General features: G+C 46.9%; 1 non-coding gene across 1 annotated transcript; it reads right to left on the bottom strand.

The window, feature by feature from the left end:
* Positions 1-5,826: 5,826 nt before the first annotated feature.
* LOC120687079 lies at positions 5,827-5,933 on the bottom strand. The gene has a single exon (XR_005680579.1). It is a non-coding gene; the product is annotated as a small nucleolar RNA R71 (small nucleolar RNA).
* Positions 5,934-7,791: the final 1,858 nt, after the last annotated feature.

Below are 7,791 nucleotides of genomic sequence, written 5' to 3'. Positions count from 1 at the left end.
AATCTGGATCGCCGATCGCGGATCGGACGGCTAGGGTTGGTTGGGGCGGTGCGGGCGGCAGCGCTAACGCCGGCGGTGGGGCTGTGCGGCGGCGGGCTCGCCGGCATTGGCCAACTTGGCCAACCGGGCGGGGTTTTGACTTGGGATCGAGTCGGGGAGCGAGAGCGCGATACCGCGAACACGTTTAGGGGGTTTGGACGGAACGCAGAGGCGGCGAAGACCTAGCGCGGCGGCGAGGCGGTGACAGGGGTGAGGGGGAGTGTGAGATGGGCTGGGGCGCGGTTGTTGGGCCGGGTTTGGGCTGCGGGGAAGAAGAGAGAAAGAAAGAGAGGTTGTGGGCTGGGCTGGAAAGAGAGAGGGGAAGAAAAAGGTTTTCCTTTTTCTTGAACTTTGATCAAACAATTTCAAATTAAAATTTAAATTCAAAAGAATTCGAACTCAAGCTAAACAACAGACAAATAAAGAAGCAAAGCAGCGTGAATGCTCACAACCTATTTTCCTTAAATTTATTTTAAGGCTAAATAAATTATTTAATTCCCAATGAATGCTCTAAAATGCAGGATAAAGCAAATAAAACCTTATCGGCCTATAGCAAAACTAATTAAATTTATTTGGGTTCCTGAAATGAAAATTAGGGTGTTACAAACCTACCCCCCCCCTTAAAATGAATCTCGTCCTCGAGATTCTGCTGGGTTAGCAAAGAGTTGGGGAAATTCTGCCTGCAACTCATCCTCTCGTTCCCAAGTAGCCTCATCCTCTGCATGATGACTCCACTGAACCTTACACATTCGTATCCTTTTACTCCTAGTAATCCTTTCCAAAGTATCCAAAATTTTGACGGGGTATTCCGTGTAAGTCAAATCATCTTGAACATTCAACTCCTCTAGTGGAAATTCATCTTCTGGCACCCTCAAACACTTTTTTAGCTGGGATATGTGGAACACATTGTGCACATCTGACAACCGAGACGGTAACTCTAACTCATATGCCACTTCACCCTTCCGAGACAATATCTTGAACGGCCCAATGTAGCGAGGTGACAACTTCCCTTTAACCTTAAACCTGCGTAGTCCTGCATAGCTTTTCTGCCTAGACTGTGCCACTTTCAGATTCTCTCTGACAACCTGCACCTGTCGTTCGGCCTCTTTGATGATTTCTGGGCCGAACAACTGGCTTTCTACCGTACAATGGAGTCATGCACTTGTCTCACTCTAGTATAATGGAGTCCTGCACTTTCTACCTTACAATGACTCAAATGGTGCCATCTTCAAATTAGCTAGATAACTGTTGTTGTAGGAGAACTCTGCATATGGCAAACTCTTATCCCAACTACCTCCATGCTTCAAAGCACAAGATCTAAGCATATCCTCTAATACCTTATTTGTCTTTTCTGTTTGTCCATCCGTCTGTGGGTGATAAGCTGAACTGAAGTTCAACTTTGTATCCATCGACTCATGCAGTTTCTACCAAAACTGGGACGTGAACTGAGTACCTCTGTCTGACACAATCTTCTTTGGCACCCCATGCAAACACACAATCCTGGATATGTACAGCTCTGCCAATCGTGCTCCTGTGTAAGTAGTCTTCACTAGAATGAAGTGAGCTACCTTGGTCAATCGATCCACAATGACCCATATCGAATCATAACCATCCTTTGTACGAGGCAATCCCACAATGAAATCCATACCAATTTCTTCCCATTTCCACTCTGGCACTTTCAAAGGCTGCAGCAATCCAGCTGGTCTCTGATGCTCTGCCTTGACTCTTTGACACACATCACATATAGCTACGTGAGCTGCAACATCACGCTTCATACCGTACCACCAATACCTCTGTTTCAGATCCTAGTACATCTTGGTACTACCAGGATGGATCGAGTAGGCTGAATCATGAGCCTTTTTTAGAATCATCTCACGAAGATGCTCTATATCTGGCACACATATCCTCTTTCTGAACCATATCGTTCCTTGTTCATCCTCTGTGAACTCAGGTGCCTTGCCTATTTCCATCAACACCTTAATCTCCTTGATTTTGGCATCCTCAAGCTGACCTTTTCGTATTTCTTGCTCGAGGGTCGGTTCTACTTCAATAGTGATCCCTTCTGTGTGAGCAATAAACCCAAGATTGAGTTTCTCAAATTCCCAACACAATTCTTGAGGCATCTGGCTAACTCTCATTGCATTCACATGACTCTTGCGACTCAAAGCATCAGCAACCACATTAGCTTTCCCTGGATGGTAGTGTATCTCCAGGTCATAATCCTTTATGAGCTCTAGCCATCTTCTCTGTCTCAGGTTGAGGTCATTCTGAGTGAAGATATACTTCAGACTCTTGTGATCCGTGTAGATCTGACACCTGTGTCCCAACAAATAATGACTCCATATCTCCAAAGCATGCACCACGGCTGCTAACTCCAAATCATGGGTGGGGTAATTCTGCTCATGCTTCCTTAACTGACGAGACGCATAAGCAATCACATGTCCCTCTTGCATCAGCACACAACCAAGTCCCTGACGAGATGCATCACAATATATATCAAAACTCTTGCAAATGTCCGGCATAGCCAACACTGGAGCCGTAGTCAATCGCTTCTTTAACTCCTCAAAACTAGCCTGGCAATCATCTAACCACACAAATGCTTTACCCTTCTCTAGTAGTGAAGTAAGGGGTTTCACTATCTTGGAGAAGCCTTCGATAAACCTTTTGTAATACCCTGCAAGTCCGAGGAAACTCCGGATTTCTGACACTGTCTGTGGTGGTTCCCACTTCAATACATCCCTGACCTTGCTGGGATCAACTGCAATTCCTCCATCTGTGATGACATGACTAAGAAACGAAACCTCATTCAGCCAGAACTCGCACTTCCTCAACTTAGCATACAACTGATTCTCTCTGAGCTTCTGCAAAACCAGCCTCAAGTGTTCCTCATGTTCCTCCTCATTCTTGGAGTACACCAAAATATCATCAATGAAAACCACTACAAACTTGTCAAGATACTCCATTAACACCTTGTTCATCAGATACATGAAGTAGGCTATAGCATTGGTCAATCCGAAAGACATAACTGTATACTCATAAAGCCCATATCTAGTGGTGAAAGCCGTCTTGGTTATATTCGACGGTCGTATCCTCAACTGGTGATACCCTGACCTCAGATCCATCTTGGAGAACACCTTGGCTCCTCTTAACTGATCAAACAAATCCTCAATTCTGGGCAATGGATACTTGTTCTTGATAGTAACTTCATTTAATAACCTGTAATCCACACACATCCTCTGTGTACTATTCTTCTTGTCAACAAAGATCACTGGTGCTCCCCATGGTGAAGAACTGGCACGAATAAATTTCTTATCTAACAATTCCTTTAATTGTTTTTTAAGTTCTTCTAATTCACCAGCAGACATCCTATATGGTCTCTTAGCAATAGGTGCAGTACCAGGTAAAAGATCTATGATGAACTCAATGTCACGTTGTTGACGGCCAAAATTTCACATTTGAAGCCGACAACTTCTCGGAAATAACATGAGCTCTACACTATGTTCCATTCATATTTTTCTTAATTCTAACGAGTTCCACAAGTTTTGGATGAGTTTTGATTCCAGGAACAGGTGTACCAAAAATGGACAAAAAAGGGGGAAATTCCCAGGCTGACCGACCTCTCCTAGGCCGGCCGACCTGGCACCTCCAAAGACATGACCCCGACTTCGAACCAGTGGCAATGTGACACATTCATGGGGCTCTGAGTCAACGGTTGGGCCTTGGTTCAATTGGATACACCGAAAGGCTTCAACATCCATCCAAAGATCCCCAAGGCAGCCCAAGGTCACAAATATTTGAAGCACCCACTTCCCTGGAGAATGCACAGGAGCAGAGCGGAGTCTCAGCAAAACCAGAGGCCGAGATGGGCCAGAGGGAGGCCGGCCGGCCTCCCCCAGGCCGGTCGGCCTAGCAACTGCAATAACGGCGAAAACCCAACTGCGTACCGACTCCAGGAGGTGATCAAAACCGTTGTCCAAAAGGCGGTGGCCACGTGGCGGCAACCCCATGCCGGCCGGCCTAGGGGAGGCCGGCTAGCCTCACTTTGCCGCGTCTCAAGCCCCGGCTTCACGTGGAAGACAAGCACACCGACCTTACCTGCTTGCAACTGACGCTACAGAGGATAACTGCCAGTACCGACCTTGGGAGGGCTATAAATAGAAGCACCATCCATCACTCAACACACACCATTGGAGCTATTCTCTTCTACTTGTACTTTCTAGAGTAGGTTAGTAGCTTAGGAGATAGAGTCGAGTCGAGCTTGCTCAGGATTCCGGAGTCGTCGAAAGTCTGGTATAGCTCTTGTATCTTTCTTTTGACTTTATTAATATAAGTTATCTTCTTTACTTTTCTGAGTCAACTTTACTTTCCGTAGTCTTTCATTTACTCAAGTCTGAGGTTCAGCTTGAGCACGGAAGTTTTCCTTTTGCTTAGGCTAAGTTATCTCTCTTAGTGATCGGGAACATATCTTACGGGTTTTCTCCCCCGGACTAGAGTATCTCAAGTTAGTGCTCTAGGTTGAGGGTGATTTCTCTTGAAGGCCTCGAGTGAAATCCTAACACCGAGTGCAGACGTGGTGTCTGACCATAGTGTTAGCTAGAAAGTGTGTTCCACCCCACGGAATCGTTGTGGTAGTCGGTAGGTGGTGATAGCCCTATCCTTCCTTTGTAGTCCACCACTTTCGGGTGTTTTCATAGCAGTAGTGCAGGTTGCCGTTGGACTCCCCTCTCATCCCTTTCTGAAGTCCTTCCTCTTCCAGCCGCCGAAGTAAGCTATGCTTTCCCGAGAACTAGTTAGGTGTTTAGTTTGATCTAGATAGGCTAGCTTGTTAGTTCAGAAGTGTATCAGGTGTCTTATCTCGCTCGTTGTCCTCCCAGCTGCTACCACTCTAAGGGTTAGGGTCTCCGTGTGTCACTTGGTCATCGCCTGGCCATTTATCCCTCTTACCTATCTGGCTTACCCCCGTCTAGTCAGTCGGTCGATCAAGCTATTACGGTTATCATTCAATTTATGATACTCTTTACCATAGTGCTTCCCTGAGGAAAAATACGATACCTTGGAATACTGCAAGGTGAAGTGCTACAACGGTGATTCTGTGCACTTGCAGAATACCTATTCTAATCGGGCATAAGAAACGCCAACAAGCATTTCTAACGCCGTTGCCGGGGAAGCAATTGGCTAAAGATATCGTAGATAGTTTGATAGACTCTACTAGTTTGTCGCCACTAACCCTAGCGGGCTTACAATTGCTCTCTTCATCTTTTGATCGATACAGAGCAGTGCATGACTGGTTTCGACCTACCAAGTAACTTCCACCCAAATCCAGAACGAATCGGGAGAAACGTGAGAAGCCGCATCGTCCCACTTCAGAAAAAACACACTTGGCCTATCAGTTCACCCTCCACTTCAGCATCCTCATCCATGGTTCAGAAGACACTTCGTCAGTTCTCTGCCCCGTCCAGTAGCCACATTCCTACTGGATTGAACGTCAACCAAACCGGCAATGATGGCTTTGAGCTGAAGACTGGACTAGTGAACATGGTCCAAGAAAGTCTGTTCTGCGGAAAGGCATCCGAGGATGCCAATGCCCATCTCCAGAACTTCCTGGAGGTGAGTAACACCATCAACCCCAGAGGAACTACTCTGGATGACGTCCGTCTTCGCCTGTTCCTGTTCTCACTGCTCGGGAAGGCCTAGACGTGGTTCTACTCCAACAAGGAAGCTTTCATGACATGGGAAGCTTGCTCAAATGCATTCCTAGCCAAGTACTTTCCAGTGGGCAAAACCAATGCCCTCCGGAACAGGATCACCGGAATTCAGCAATTGCCGGATGAGACCATCCCGGAAGTCTGGGAGCGTCTCCAGGAGTACATACAAGCATGCCCACATCACGACATAGAAGAGTGGCTGATTATTCAGAACTTCTTCCATGGCCTGAATCAGCAAGCCCAGGACCTCATTGATGTAGCTGCGGGTGGTTCCTTCCTTTCTCTCAATGTTGCAGGAGCAAAGGCACTGATTGACAAGATAGCTTCCAACCAGAGTTGGAAAGGAGAAAACACCTAGCCCGTCCGAGGGGCGTGCATTAGATCGACACGGTCGACATGTTAGTGTTGACATTTCTTAGCGCAATCACTAGGAATGGTTAATCCTTAGCAATAGCGCTAGAAATGCCTGTTGGCAGTCCTTAGTGCAATCACTAGAAATGAGGGCGCCGAACCCATCCTAGCAACTGCTCCCAGGGGGTGCCACTCTCGTGGTATAATCAATATGATTACAGATGGATCCGCAAGCGCACAGATATACCGTTGTAGCATTTCACCAGAAGAGTAAGGGTATCGTCATTTATTTGTGTCCCAAAGGATGGCAGCGGCAAAGGTATCGTACTCAACATTAACCATGACATTGTGCCTTAAGTAATAGGCAATGCTCTAACAGGGGTAAATACAAAAAGAATAAGCAAGGGTAATGCGACACAGCACACATCCACACTCCAAGAGGAAGGAATAAAGGAGAGAAACTATAAAACACGGAACTACTCTATCCTACGTCAAGTCAGCTGGAGATTAGGCTAGGTTAGGTGTCCTAGTGCTTATATCCAAAGCTGGAGTTATGTTAGATCATGGTTAGGACTGCAGGTGCCAGGAAAATGGGATAGCGGGGAGAAGGTCCCGCACCGGAGTACATCCAGTCCCGTTACCTCTTTGCATGAACTCCTACACCGAACCCGAATGTCGGGGAGTACGCTAAACGCAACACCACTGTTACGCCGGACGGACAGGGCTGTCACCACCTGCCGTCTACCCCAGTCACACCATGGAGCACGGTCATATCCAAAGGATCCCGCATACCCAAGCACCACGCTCATGTATGAAGTCACTACTTTAGTGCCCCCAGGTCTCCCACCCTTCGGATGGACGAGTAAAACACTAGAGCAAGCCCGAAAGAACAACGAACCTCTATCCGTACTCGGATCATCTGGTCTAACCAAGACCGTAGCATAACTTATGAACGATCTAAGCATGGATTGATAAACTATCAAGATAGTAAAGCAACCATAGCAGAACTCTACATTATGAATAGAAGTCTGACAAGTTGGATACAAAGCCATACCAGGAGCCAAGGATTGCTCAATGACTCCGATGATGACTTGCTCACTAAAGAGAACTAGACTAGCTCCACTACCTAGCTAAGAGAGCAAGAGAGAGGAGAGCCTTCTTGGAGAGAATGGAATGAAGTGTGTGTGTGTGTGTGTGTGTGTGTTTAGAGGCGGGGAGAGAGGCCCTATTTATACTACTTGGAGGTCGGTTTCCCGCTAACGCATATATGGAAGGTGATCAGGTGCCTTGGCCGTGACTCCTCCTCGAGATGCACCTGGACGCGTTGCAGGCTAGGTTCGGCCGACCCTAGGGGTCGGCCGACCCCACCTGTCAGCCGTTCGTGCTGATCCTTTGCTGGGTGGTTGATTCATTGGATCTTATCCTTATCCTCTAGCGCATCTTGCGTGGAGGCTCCATTTCCTCTGACATGTGGGCCCTCTTTGTAAGGGTGTGACGCCGGATGCGATATTCTGCGTAGTTATGTGGCGTCTGCTGCATGTTTTCGTCTTATTCCACTCTTGCTCATTTGAAATGTACAAAACTCGAAAACAACTGTGGAGCGAGGTTAGTGATACAAAAAAGTGAGTAAGGCATGTAGTTTTCCTTTATTATTGAGTATAGTTGACTTGTGAAAATGGCACTTAAGCACCGTCAA

Source organism: Panicum virgatum, chromosome 8N, assembly GCF_016808335.1.
Source record: "Panicum virgatum strain AP13 chromosome 8N, P.virgatum_v5, whole genome shotgun sequence".
NCBI lineage: Eukaryota > Viridiplantae > Streptophyta > Magnoliopsida > Poales > Poaceae > Panicum > Panicum virgatum.
Note: the sequence above shows the minus strand (reverse complement) of the source record. Positions and strands in the feature narration are given on the sequence as shown.